This window comes from Sorex fumeus, unplaced genomic scaffold (assembly GCF_029834395.1).
Source record: "Sorex fumeus unplaced genomic scaffold, SorFum_2.1 ptg000240l, whole genome shotgun sequence".
NCBI lineage: Eukaryota > Metazoa > Chordata > Mammalia > Eulipotyphla > Soricidae > Sorex > Sorex fumeus.
Window position 1 is genome coordinate 3898255 of NW_026606297.1, and position 14321 is coordinate 3912575.

Consider the following 14321-nt stretch of genomic DNA (forward strand, 5'->3'; position numbering starts at 1 on the left):
CATTAGACATTATTGAAATATTGAAATAGAACTACCAAATAGAATTGTGCAATTACCAGTCATTAAAATGTTTTAAAGTTAAGCCCAATAATGACAAGCAAACCATTCAAGTTAGGGGATGCAATAATGAAAAAAAAAAAAGGTGGGGGGAAGAGCTTAAAAGTCATAGTGGGAGGGTCAGAATAATAGTACAGCTGGTTGGGTACATGCCTTGTACACAGCAAATCCGGGGTTGGTCCCTGGTACCCCAAATGTCCTCCAAGCCCTGACAGGGGTTTTTCCTATGCTGGAGGCAGGGATAAGTTCTGAACACTGCTGGGGTGGGATCCCCAAACAAACTAAACAGAGCCATGGTGGGAGCTCGGAAGATAGTTCAAAGATGCTGGAGCACATGCTTTGCATGAGGGAACTTTAGGTTTGATATTCAGCACCATGCGGTTCCCTGAGCACTAATAAGTGAGTAGTCACTGAAGCTTGGAATAGTCACAGTGGGTGAAACCCCCAGATGCTGAAACAAGCAATGCCTTTGGCATTTAGATTTCAAGAGAAACATTTTAAATAGCTTCTTTAAATAGTGATTTAGAGAAACGTTTCTCCACCTTTTTTTCTAGCCATGACCCCTCTGTCCTTATTTTCTTCTGTGGCCCGTATCCTATCATCAGGCTCCCTACTCTCATTTATATAGTTTTCACCTGAACCTTTCTAGAATAATAAATTTTATTTTAGAGTATGTGAAGGAGAGCAAATTAGATATTAGATACCTTCTTTGCCTTTAGTGGTCTGTATTTCAGAGAGAATATTGGGAAAAGAAAGTGTGACATTTAAAAGAAGTTTCTAAAATTATTGAGACTAAATATAGAGATTAAAAATGACTAGCATGTTTATAAAATCAACAATTATGGGATATAATAGTGGTAAAATAAGAATAAATCAATTAAATGTGAAAAATAAAATAAGAGCAAAATAATGTATGTGAGATTGATTTAAGTGACCTTTACCAAATATCTATGAATAATAAACATTATATAAAAGAGCTTATATTTTTATAAGGTACTAAAGAAAGCATACAAATAAAAATCATGGCCAAGATAGATATGTTTTGATTTCCTTGAAAAATAATAAAAAAGGCATAATTATTTATCTATAGTAAAATTTACCATGTGCTATGACTAAATTTAATTTCAAAGATAAATACATTTGGAAAAACATAATCAGCATCCATGCAATTATTTGTTGTATTACGATTTTTCTCCCAAACCAAATATTTCTAAATGTTAAGTCTCATTCTTTAACATCAAAAGTACATAAAAAATTAGAAAAAGAAAAATGTCTCAGAGTTCTGTGAAAGTGCAAAGCTTATATAACCAAAAAATGACCTTTTGTAAAACAATCTATTTTGAATAATCATCCCAGTACAGAAGAGTGATGACCTCCAAGACTATTTATGTTATTTGCATGGTTAAATCTCTTCTGGGTGCAAAAAAAACTCACAATAACTAATAAGTTTCCAAATAACAATTCTCTCAACACTTTTCTCTTATAATGATAGGTAAACAAAAATTGGTTCCTAATTCTTAGAAGGTCCATGATCTTCTTGCAATTTACAGGATTTCTGGTTTCTCCTTACACCCCAAAGACTCTTAACACAAGGCTCATTGCTGAGTCCATTTGTCCTCGTTCAAATAATGCTCAGTGTGATGTGAGGTATCTTGTTCAGACTTTTTATTCACCCTGAGCAAGACCCTGAACCAAAATAGGTCAAATGGAAAATGAATGAATAGTAATAACTGCAGATTCTTTTTTAATCTCACAAGTATTTGATATCCTTGTTGTATTTAATTTGGTTTTGGGTTCACATCCAGCTGTGCTTAGGGATGCTCCTGGCTCTTTATTCAGGAGTCACTTCTGGAGAACTCAGGGATCAAACACAGGTTGGCGGTATGCAAGACAGGTACTTTACATGCTGTACTATCGCTGCTCTGTCACTGTAATTTGACATCTATATGCTAGGCAAATATTTGTGTATTGAAAATAGATTATATAACTAGCTTGGAGCGATAGTCCCGTGGGTAGGCATTTGCCTTGCACATTGCTGAACCAGTTTCGGTTGCCCTTATGGGCATCCAATATGGTGCCCTGAGCATTTCCAGGAGTGATTCCTAGTGCAGAGGCAGGAGTCATGGTCACGGTCATGGTCCTCCCGTTATTCATCAATTTGCTCGAGCGGGCCCAGTAACATCTCCATCATGAGACTTGTTGTTACTGTGTTTGGCATATCGAATACCCCATGGGGAGCTTGCCAGGCTCTGCTGTGCGGGCGAGATACTCTCAGTAGCTTGCCGGGCTGACAATTTCTAGATGTGGCAAAAAAAGCCCCACAAAAATTAATAAACAACAACAACAACAACAATAAAGTAGGCTATAAAAATTTTATTTTTGATTTTTATCAGTGAATGCACAATATGATCAATTTCCATATCTATTATAAAGTCACAGATTCCTTAGACCTATTGACAATTTTAGATGAAGATTTACTATGTATACCAAGGGCATTTATTTTTCACACTTCCTTTTTTTTATTTTGAGATTTTGTTATTTATTTATTTATTTATTCATTTTTGTTTTTTTGGGTCACACCCGGCGATGCTCAGGGCTGACTCCTGGCTCTGCACTCAAGAATGACTCCTGGCATTGCTCAGGAGACCATATGGGATGATGGGAGTCGAATCCAGGTGGGCCGCCTGCAAGGTAAACGCCCTACCCACTGTGCTATCACTCCAGCCCTATTTTTCACACTTCTTAAGATAAGACAACAGTAGTGTTAGCCTCTGCTGAGACTTGTCTACTGGTAAGCGGGAGGGGGTCTCTTAGGGTCTCATTTTTAGGAACACAAATCTCATTCTCGGTGCTCCCACCTACTTGAATTTCAAAACCCACAGCATTGTAGATTCGGTTTCAACGCGTGACTTTGAAAACGTCTATACAGACGTTTTCTGTGTATCACGTTGTACAAATGAGGAACTTACAAAGTAAAGTTAATGTATGTCTCTAATTGATCAAAACATTAGGTTCCTAGGCTGCAAGAGCCAAATATCATAAACAGGGAGACTTAAATTTACTGAAATGATTTCGCCTAAGTTTTGAAAGTCGTTCTTTGCTAAACCTAGCCAAGCTCAGTGGTTGATGTCACCCACAAATACTTTGCTTTTTTTTTTATGTAGGAGTACTGCTATTTATTCAGCCACTGATTAGATGATTGAATTGGGCATGAAGTCCACCTTACTTTTCTTTAATTTTATATAATTTCATTTACTGAATCACCGTGAGAGGTTTACAAAGCTTTTGGTGTAAGTCTCGCTCATACAACGAAACACCCATACCTTCACCAGTGCCCATTCTCCACCACCAAAAACCCCAGTATCCCCCCATCCCACACCCTCTCCCTACCTGTGGGGCAGATGATTTCCACATTACTCTCTCTCTACTTTAACAAATCACAAATCATCCTGTTAATCGTCGATTGCCTCGAACAGGCCCCAGTAACATCTCCTTCAGCCTAGCCCTGAGATTATATTCAAGGCTCTTTAGGAGAATGAAACCCATCATTGTTACTAGTATTTGGCATATTGGGTACGACACAGGGAGTTTGCCAGACTCTACTGTGTGGGCAGGCTACATTCGGTAGCCTGCCAGTTTGTCCAAAATAGGAATGAGATAATAAGATGTCATAATAAGATGTCGCGCGGTTCCAGGAACTGGTTTTTATAGTCTCTCAGTCTTGGCCGTTGATGGGATTACATGGCGCCAGGGGGCCAGTTGGTGGGTGTGACCCCCGCCTACTGGAATCTGGAGGATCTGGGTGGAGGATGCTCGGCCCAAATCCGAGTACGCTTGGAGATCTCGGCCCCAGAACCCGCGTGACTTTGTCCCTCTGCCAGTACCTTCATGTGTGTGGAGAGTGGTCTTGGCATGGTGGTGGCTGGTCCTGGAGGTCTTTGGCTGCCGGATCCCTGGTCGGGGCGGGGAGGAAAGCTCAACCCGCTTTCCTCCAATGGGCCCCGGCGGCGAGGACAGTCAGGCGCGGGGGCAGGAGACTATCGATAGCACAGCGGTAGGGCGTTTGCCTTGCATGCAGCCAACATGGCCGACCCGAGTTCGATTCCTCTCTACTTTGATCTCGTTCAATATTTCGACACCAGACCCACCATTATTATTTGAAATTTTATCCCAACATTCAGATCTGTTGAAAAGGCAACAGTAGACAATTTGTGTCCTATTGCTGGTTATGAATAATATATGATGTCGCATGGCTGCAGTAGGGCCGTGTGATTTTGATATTCTGAAATTTTACCACTTAAATCTGGAGGGATTTCTGCCAAAAGCCGCTGGGTTTCGAGATTTGCTCCTGAGTCTCTGGGATCATGGCCATTGAGCAGCTTGATCAGGAGCCAGAGAGGCCGTTCGTAGGTGATGTCTTGGGGTCTCTTTGGGGTGGGGAGGACAGGCCCAGATCCCCCCTCCTCCCGTCCCGTGAGGCCCAACATGTTTTGTCACTGCGGGCCCAAGCCTGATTGTCCAATGGCCTCTGAAAGATGACAGCCACCTAGCCACCAAGGGGGAGCAGGTGAAGTGACAACACCCTTTCCCCACCTGGGGTGGCCCCACAACAGTAACCTATTCAGAGTCCAGACGCATTTCTGCCTAAAGCCACTGGGTTTCAAGATTTGTTTCTGAGACTCTGGGATTATGGCCATTAAGCAGCTTGACCAGGAGCCAGAGAGGCCGTTTGTGGACGATGACTTGGGGTCTCTTTGAGACAGGCAGAAAAGGACCGGCTCCATTTCCATTCCATGAGGCCCTGCATTTCTCATCACCACAGGTCTAATCCTGACTGTCCAGTGGCCTCTGGAGGATGGCAGCCACTGGGCCGCCAGGGGGAATAGGCCAAGACATGAAACCTATTCCCACCTGGGTTAGCCCAGCACTGGTAACCTACTGCAGGGACCGGATGCATTTCTGCCAAAAGCCACTGGGTTTCGAAATTTGTTTCTGAGTCTCTGGGATCATGGCCATTAAGCAGTTCAATCAGGAACCAAAGAGACCTTGCCTCCAATTATATAGCTGAGCCAGACGTGGTTTGTGGGTATGTTTCCTACATACCTAACTTTTGGCCGTTTACTTTCTTGGTAAACTTTGCCCCAAGTTTTTGGGGTCTGGCCAAAGGCACAGCAGCAATTTTGAATTATCTGGAAGTCTGAAGGCACCATCAGGCTGCTGATGCACTTGCCTCACAGGTACAGATTGACCTGCTGGCGGCACCATAAAAGGTAAAGGTAAAGGCCCTCCCGTTGATCATCGATTTGCTCGAGCGGGCCCAGTAACGTCTCCATTGGAGACTTTGTTGTTACTGTGTCTGGCATATCGAATACTCTCGGTAGCTTGCCGGGCTCTCCGAGAGGGGCGGAGGAATCGAACTCGGGTCGGCCATGTTGGCCGCTTGGAAGGCGAACGCCCTACCCGCTGTGCTATATTCCCAACTAATACTTTGCTTTGAAGTGTGTCCTGACTGTTTGGTTCTTAGGGCCAGCAATGTGATTTTTCTCAGGCCAGCAGTGATGTGAGGGAATAACAGAGCTACTCTTAAGAGTTCATGAGCTACCAAAGATGAACGTTTGAGTCTCATGCACTCGAGCCCTCAGAGCTGTGTCCTCAGCCCCAGATGACTTTCTTCCAAGTTGGCATTTATGGAGATTACCTCGTTCTGCCTTAGACATTTTTCTCTACCAGGATGTGTGACCACAAGTGATAATTATAAATTATAAGGTTTTTGCCTGAAAGAATTTCCTTAAAATACCCTTGGTTTTATTTACTGTTTTCCTCCAGTTTTGCTTCTGGATATTAACTGATTTCCTTGCCTGATAAGCACCACTCATTGAAAGCAACTGTGTAATTTCCAAATTCTGAAGAGAGAAACTCCTTCTTTTTTTGGTGATCTGATTTGTGACATTACTGTATTTAGAGAATCTCAGTAAAAGGGAAGCAATTGGGAAATAATTTATGGGGATTAATGGTTTTCCAAATGACAGAGGCCAAATTATAATCAAGTTTTCATACATTCAGTTAATTAACACAGGAAAACACGCTTAATTTATGTGAAATTTAGAGTACTCTTAATAGGTTAGACACATGTAATTGCCTCTAGTACCTATAATCATCTTGATGCATAATTTGCATGGATTAGAATGAGGATAAATGATATGGAAAAGCATCAGAATTCCAAAAATCTTGCTAATTGTTCTTACTAGCATTCAAGTCCTTTGAAGAGCACTCCACAACGTTACTTCATTTTTTTAAAGAAGCTAGTAACTAGTTATCAATAGGATAAAGTGAACTTCTTACAATAATTGATATCAGCATTGTATTAAGTATCAATAATCTACATGTTATTTAGAGACAGCATTCTAGAAATAAAAATAAGAAAAGTATAACAAGGACCAGTTACATTTAACATATTTCAAAGAAGCACAAAACTCAATTTTAAATTGTTTTTGGTGGGACTATCAAGTAAATAAATCTAATATAGCCAATGCCTTCAATGCAGTTCTTTCTCTAGTCTGTCAGGTTTCTAATTCTTCCTTCTCTCTGACATTTTAAAAAAGAACGAGAAAATCTTTAGAAAATATCCAGTCTGTTTCTATCTTTATAAGATAACCTTTAAAATCTTGTTGATTTCAAAAAGATTTTAAATAACTAATCTATCTTTAACTTCTATACTTTCCAGTCTTCATCTTAAAATTAATAGAGCTATGTGCCTCCTCTCTCTCTCTCTCCCAAATTATTCAACCATTACTGGATGTTAGGGCATGACTCTGGATCTCCGACCACAAGCAAGGGCCATGCAGGAATGCAATCAGCAAACAGGTAGTTTATTAAGCTGGCTAGCCAGGGTCGAGCTGTCCCACAGACATGCACGTCCAGTAGGTTAGGCAAGACCCTGAGCTTCTTCAAAGGAGATCTTATATGGGCCTTCACTGGCCGTTACAGCAGAGCCCGCACATTTCATGGCCAAAAGATTTGTAACAACGTATACTTTTTAAACCAATCCATTTAAAAGCACATCACTCCTTAGCCTGTAGATTCAAAGGTAAGCATTTACTTACATGGACATTGTGGCTAGCGGGTATCTCATAACTCAGGCATCTTGTTATCTTCTATGTCTACCCAGATGCCTGTGATTTACAGCTTAGGACACCTGCATTCTGGTGGAGGGGTATGAGGGGAGAGTTACTAGTGGAGGGGCAGATAAGGAAGAGTCAGCAGTGAAGGCAGGATTTACAGCTCAATTAAGTAGAGTCAACAGTGGAGGCAGGATTTACAGCTCAGGGATCTACTAGGAAGGGGGGCAAGATTTACATCTCCATGTTTTACTAGGGAGGGGGCAGGTGAAGAAGAGTTACTAATTAGCAGAGTTTAGCTCTGGAATTTCCCTTAGAGTCCCAGGGGACCTTACACTGGCCACTCTCCCTTCTTCACCTGGATTAGACTCTGATGCTCCATTATGTCATAGCAATAAATTCTCAGACTAAATTGAAAAGATTTTGTTGTTAGCTTCCTCCTGACAGTGAGCACAGAAGAGAAGAAATAGAAAAAGAAAAGAAAACAAAAACACCAAAAAAGAAAAACAAACAAAAAAGCATGCCAATAGTCCTCAGGCAGAAATCTCCACAGTCAGAACCACTCTGTATGTAAAGTTCTAGAAAAGATGACTATGGTTTTAAATGTTACTGCTGTAGTTTCAATTTCTTAAGCTTGCTCCTGAAGTCTTGGGGGCAGGAAAGATTAAAAGCAGAATAGAAAGAACTTCACAAGGAGAATGACAAGGGATGTTTCCAGACTTATCTGAAGTTCTCTTTCTACATCTCACTTCCCTTTATGCGAATCTATTAGACTTATCTCTGTTGTCCTTCCAAAAGGCTGTATGGTCCCTCAGGGAATCCTAAGCTGAATTGTGGAGTAGGTCTGTCTCCTCTCCTCTCCTTTTGTCATTTATATTTTGTGAACAAATACTTGTGTTGGAATTTGTTTCTTTGCCTATTTGTTTCCAGGTTAGAGCAAAATTAATAAACATTCTTTGCTTTCCAGGATTGGGAAAGATTGGAGTGTGCCTTGCCTACTCAGCTTCTGCTCTGTTACTGTGCTGAAATAGTTTATTGGAAAAATAGACAAAATAGACAAGAGATGTGAGATATTGAATGGATTCTCAAACACAGGTATCTCTCTCCAGTCAAAGGCTAGGCAGGAATGAAGGGTGGGGAAGGGAAGTGCCTTCCTTTTTGAGAAGAAACACTTTTCTCAAGTAGAAGTCTGGACACTGGAGGCTGTCTTGATAAAAATCTAAAGTAATGCACTCAGAATGTATGGAGTACTACTTAATTATCTACTAAGTATGAACACTTGAGTCATTAGAAATCTTAGCTTGACTACATGTGGTTGTTGATTTTTAGGTCAAGTTTGCAAATGACAATATTTTCATATAATTAAAATAACTATATCAAAAAGAATGTTCTTTCAGTATGCACAGAAGGCATAAGTACTAGTATCCTAATAAGATTTCTTAGACCATAAAGGAGACAAGAATTATTTAGCATTCACTTCAAGGTAATCACTTAAAATTTGTGGTTTGAGGTAGAGAAAGATTAGGAGAAAAACTTCATGGCTCTTATTCAAAACTCCAACTGTATCAGTGCCTATACATTTAAGCGTATCTCCTTCATATGAAATACTCTGCAAATAGTGGAAATGGCTCTCTTGAGAAGAATTCCCCATTACCACAAAATAATACAATACAAATTTATTTTGAATGTTAAGACAAAAATCCTCGTATACTCAAATAGGCCTGTGAGATTTTTCTCAGTTTCTGTAAGTTTGTTGGCTGCACATGTTCTTAATAAAGTAGATGAAGTGGTTCTGAAAGAGCAAGACATTAAAACAAGCTGAGTTACTGAAGTGTTCATTTTCTTCTCCCTTTATGCAGGACTTGTAAATAAAGGACATAGCCTTAGTTTAAAATTTTAATATATATTATTTATTTCTATAGCAATAACACAAGATATAACTACATTGCGAATGTTTATTTCTAAGCTCTTAGGATAATAATGTTTTCTTACAAATATATGATTGCTTTCATCACTTAATCACTTAATCACTTAATCCCCGTTATTCATCAATTTACTCGAGCGGGTGCCAGTAACGTCTCCATTCATCCCAGTTGCGTGCTAGCATATGATTGCTTTCATAAAAGAGCAAATATAAACCCAACAATTTGATTTAGGAAAGATTGTAGTTTTCTACTTTGGAATGAATTTCAAATGCTCAGGGAGTGAAGAAAAAGAGCTGGGAGATGTCATTCAGCTAGAAGGTGGGGTGTTGGAACATTATATGCATGAAATCATATCATTAAACGTAAATTTGTGGCCCCTAAAATTAAATTATTTTTTATTTAAAAAAATGAATACATAAAAAATTCAAATCTTATGGAAGAACATTGTTCTTCATATTTGAATTTTAAAAATAGGATTTCAGGAACAACTAAAATTTATTTCTAGAAAATTACTTTTAGAATAGTATAAAGTATCATTATAAAACTGACAATCCAATATGTAGATGTATTTCTTATGGATTCCATGCAACAATTTATATTTTCTAATTCTGTAAAACCTTTATATATAAAATAGTTCCTAAGTCTCATCTATAGTAGATAAAATATTATTTTAAATGAAGCAGTGTCATCAAATATGGTTTGGGGTGTTTGTTTATGTTATTTTTTTTTCACTAAAGTGCTATGTCTATTTCTCTTTAATGCCAATTTTCAAATACTTATCAAAATTTGTTTATTTATTGCATATATTTTAAATTTTTATTTATTTATTTATTTTGAATACCCATCCCTCCACCAGTGACCATTTAAAATATAAAACGCTTCATGAATTTGCATATCATCCTTGCGCAGGGGGCATGCTAATCTTCTCTGTATCGTTCCAATTTTAGTATATGTGCTGTCAGAGCGAACACTATCAAAATTTATTTTATTAAAAATTTGCTTTTGTTACAAATGTTATCTCTATTATAGATAAATTTGAATGTTTTTGACGACTCAATAATTTTACCTCTGAATAAAAACAAAATATCTTGTGACGTTGAAAGTACATTGTTTTTAGACTCTCAGCAACCAATTTAATGGACTCAACATCAATGTTTAATTCTAAATGTCATCTTATACTTAAATTTTTATAAGCTTTTATTAGAGTTTTGGAATTAGAGAAAAATTTCAGTAATAATCCAAAAGATGCCATACATCATTTTAATAACGTTATATAGTGTGGTTTGATTTTATAACAAATATTTATATATTTTATTAGGCAAAATCCTTACTATATACATACTTGCTGTGTTTAACCTAGTATTTTTTTACTGTTATAGAATCCCATCCACAATATCAAAAATACACTTAATCCTCATATATCCTAGTCTTATCTTGACTGTGAAAATTTTTACAACATTATTTGATTTTGATGACTGAGCGTTTTCAAGACTATTGGGCAGTTTATCTTATGAAGTATCCCTTTATTTGTATTTGTATTTTCTCAAGTTTCTCTATGGTAAAGTTATACCTTGGAACCTATTTCTACAATGCATTTTTGGAAGGAAAGCATAAACATCTACAAAATCCATAACACTAAAATCCACAAACCAGCAGGATATTAAAATTGCTTCATTATAAAAACTGCTTTTTATGTTAAACTATCACGGCGAGCTACTGTGATGCCACAACTCAAGAGACAAAAGCTAGGTTCTGCTTCATGTGGATGCTTTGTCTAAATAAATTGAAATTGCCTGCAAGAGAAATTTGTCTATTCTTCCACTTTACTTTTTTAGACATTTATAACAATACATACTGATGTGTATATACTGATGAGTACATATTGTGGGGGTTAATTTGGGACAAAGCCACGCGGGTTCCGGGGCCGAGACCTCCAAGCCTACTCGGATTGGAGTCGAGCATCTTCCATCCAGATCCTCCAAATTCCAGTAGGCGGGGGTCACACCCACCACCTGGCCCCCTGGCGCCGTGTAATCCCATCAGCGGCCAAGACTCAGAGACTATAAAATCCAGATACCGGAACCGTGCGGCCGCATTTGCGGCCGCGCGACATCTTATCAGAATGTTTTTTTTATGACATCTTATTATCTCATTCCTACTTTGGACAAACTTGCAGGCTATCGAATGTAGCCTGCCCACAGGGCAGAGTCTGGCAAACTCCCCGTGGCATACCAAATATGCCAAATACCAGTAACAATGATGGGTCTCATTCTCCTAAAGAACCTTGAATATAATCTCAGGGCTAGGATGAAAGAGACGTTACTGGGGCCTGCTCGAGGCAATCGACGAATAACAGGATGATGAAATGAAAAAATTAAAAACATACTGATGTGTATATACTGATGAGTATATATTGTGGGGGTTAATTTGGTAAGATTTTATTAATTTTCTTGTTTAAATTGTTCTTTTATCTAATGGGAAAAATATTAATTAGCCTATGTCTCTCAGATATAACTGCCCTAATGTGTGTGCATTTGTGTGTCTGTACCTTAAGGAATGTTTATTTCCTATTATGGTAATATATTCTCAACTCATTTTTAAGATTTTCTGTCCCAGATTTAGAAACATCTTTGTTCCAAAAGTACTGCAATTTCCTTTTACTGGAGAATGGTATTATACCAAAATCTGGACATGAGATATACTCATGCTAATGTAAATGTCATGCATTTAATTTGTACCAATCATTCAAAACAATGAAATTAATTATATGTTCAAATTGCTCTAATGTTTTCAGATATCTCATTTGAAGGAGCAATCTGCATTCCATAAATGCATTCCAAATGGTGCTATTTTATCAAATTATTGATATTTTGTTGTTCATAGTAATTAGGTGATGACTTATCATTCATTGCTCTTTCTTTTGTCTTAAAGAATGAGACCCATCCTGCCTGGAAGACCTCTAAAGACATTTTATCATCCTCTAAACCCTGCTCTTTAATTCCACAGAAACTTATATACACTATAAACAGAATGCCTGTTGAAAAACTCTACAGAATAATAAGGCATTATATTTTTTATGTTAAAATTTGGGCTACTCATTCAAGCTAGAATTACAAAGACTAGTTTGTGTCGGTGCGAATATTTTCACAGAAAACAGTTTTCCAAACATCTCAATAAAGGAGACAAACATATGAAAGCAAGCAAAAAAAAAAAAAAGAGAACAGCATGAACATAAGTTCTTTTCTTTGTGATTATTAAAACCAAGGGGCTGGAGCGACAGCACAGCGGTAGGGCGTTTGCCTTGCACGCAGCCAACATGGCCAACCCGAGTTCGATTCCTCCGCCCCTCTCGGAGAGCCCGGCAAGCTACCGAGAGTATTCGATATGCCAGACACAGTAACAACAAAGTCTCCAATGGAGACGTTACTGGGCCCGCTCGAGCAAATCGACGATCAACGGGAGGGCCTTTACCTTACCTTATTAAAACCAAATATTAAAGTCAAATGTAGTATTATCAAGACATACTGTATCGTCAGTCGTGAAGTTAAGTTTCAGGTGACTATTTCTGAGAGGGTTTTTTGGGGGGGAGGCGGGTAGGGGAGGTTAGATTTAATTTTTTTGCATTTTAAAGGCCTATATTCATAACAGCACTAAAATCTATAAACCAGTAGAATATTAAAACTGCTTCATTATATAAACTAATTTTTAAGTTAAATAAATAAGAAATTTTCTATTCTAGCTCATCATTGAACAATTGCTGCATATGTATTGTTTTTTATTTCTTTGAGTAGATTGTTAGGGAATATTCATACATGTACATGTTTTAATAAACTAATAATTTTCTCCAGTCAACTAATAATTTAAAGTTGTAGTTAATGTCTAGCACACAGAAAAATTCTCAAAACCCAAATGCAAGTAGTCATTTTTAAATTTGATTTTTATTTTATTATATTATTTTATTATATTAATTTTATATATGTATATATTACATATATTTGTATTCATCTCTATTATGTAATTATTATAACTATTTTATTTTATTACATTAATTTTATTTCAATATATTACTGCACATAAACAAAAAATTATATAGCCTAATATCAGGTAATCTCGCATATCTACTAAATTACAGAAAGACCATATAGGAGATAAGTGCTTGTCTTGCTTGCCAACAACTAGAGTTCCAATGCCTCAACAGCAGATCTGAATCATCACAAATAAATAACTAAATTCCAATGAAGTACTAGTACATAGAAAATACGTAAGGACTAGTGCATAGAATATAGCTGACTCAGTATTGAGAGGCTCATACCCCAGCAGGTTAACCTTGAGGAGTCAAGAAATGCTTCCAAACTAATCTCTATACTTAAGCTTAATAATTTTTAAGTCAAAAAGTCTGAGAATATCGAAGATGATTCTTGCATTAGCAACAAACAAGCAAAAGTTTAGAACTGCATTATAGAAGTGATGGAAGTAAGCGATTGCTATCATTCCTTATAACTCCAGACATTCTCATGCAAATAAAATTGTCTTTGGTTGAAGAGATACCTTAGCAATTTAAACAGATTGTGTTTAAGTATTGTTCCATTCCTGAGGCACCTGTTTCATGCAGAACTATTATTGCTACAGATGCAATTGGAATACAGAATGTCTAAGAGAGCCAACATAATCAAAAGGTGCAAATAGGAATAAGATAGGTGAATTAAGCTTTTTATCCTAAAGTTTAGGGCTAAGCTGTGCTAAAAATAGAAACTCAAAATCGTATTTTAAATGAACATTTTATAATGGAGTCAAGACAGAGGTAGAGATATGTATTTTTTTCCTTTTTCTCTCTTAACCTTTGTTTAACTTTGTTAACAACTTCTTCTAACACAAGGAAACAGGAAAATAGGAAAGCATTTTATTTTTGATCACAGCCACCAGTATGTATCTTAGGTTTGAAATGTATTTTTGAGAGTCTAAAGATCAGTTTCTTCTTACTGATAACCATGGTTTTACAGTACAACCAAGTCATCTGTCTGTGTTTTTGTCTCAGAGGAGTATGATTGTATTGCTTTTTTTTTGTTTATTTGTTTTGTTTCATTTATGGTTGCTGGGGGCATACCTGGATTTCAGGGCTTTCTTCTGGCTCTATGCTCAGAGATAACTGTAGGAGGTACTGGGTGTTGAGCCAGGTCAGCCAATCACAAGACAAGCACCTCATCACATTCTATTTTTGTTT

The 14321-nt window shown here is 37.6% G+C and overlaps 1 non-coding gene across 1 annotated transcript; it reads right to left on the bottom strand.

Moving 5' to 3' along the window:
- Window positions 1-9964: 9964 nt before the first annotated feature.
- Window positions 9965-10071, bottom strand: LOC130018190 (U6 spliceosomal RNA). The gene has a single exon (XR_008791495.1). It is a non-coding gene; the product is annotated as a U6 spliceosomal RNA (small nuclear RNA).
- Between the last annotated feature and the right edge of the window lie 4250 nt (window positions 10072-14321).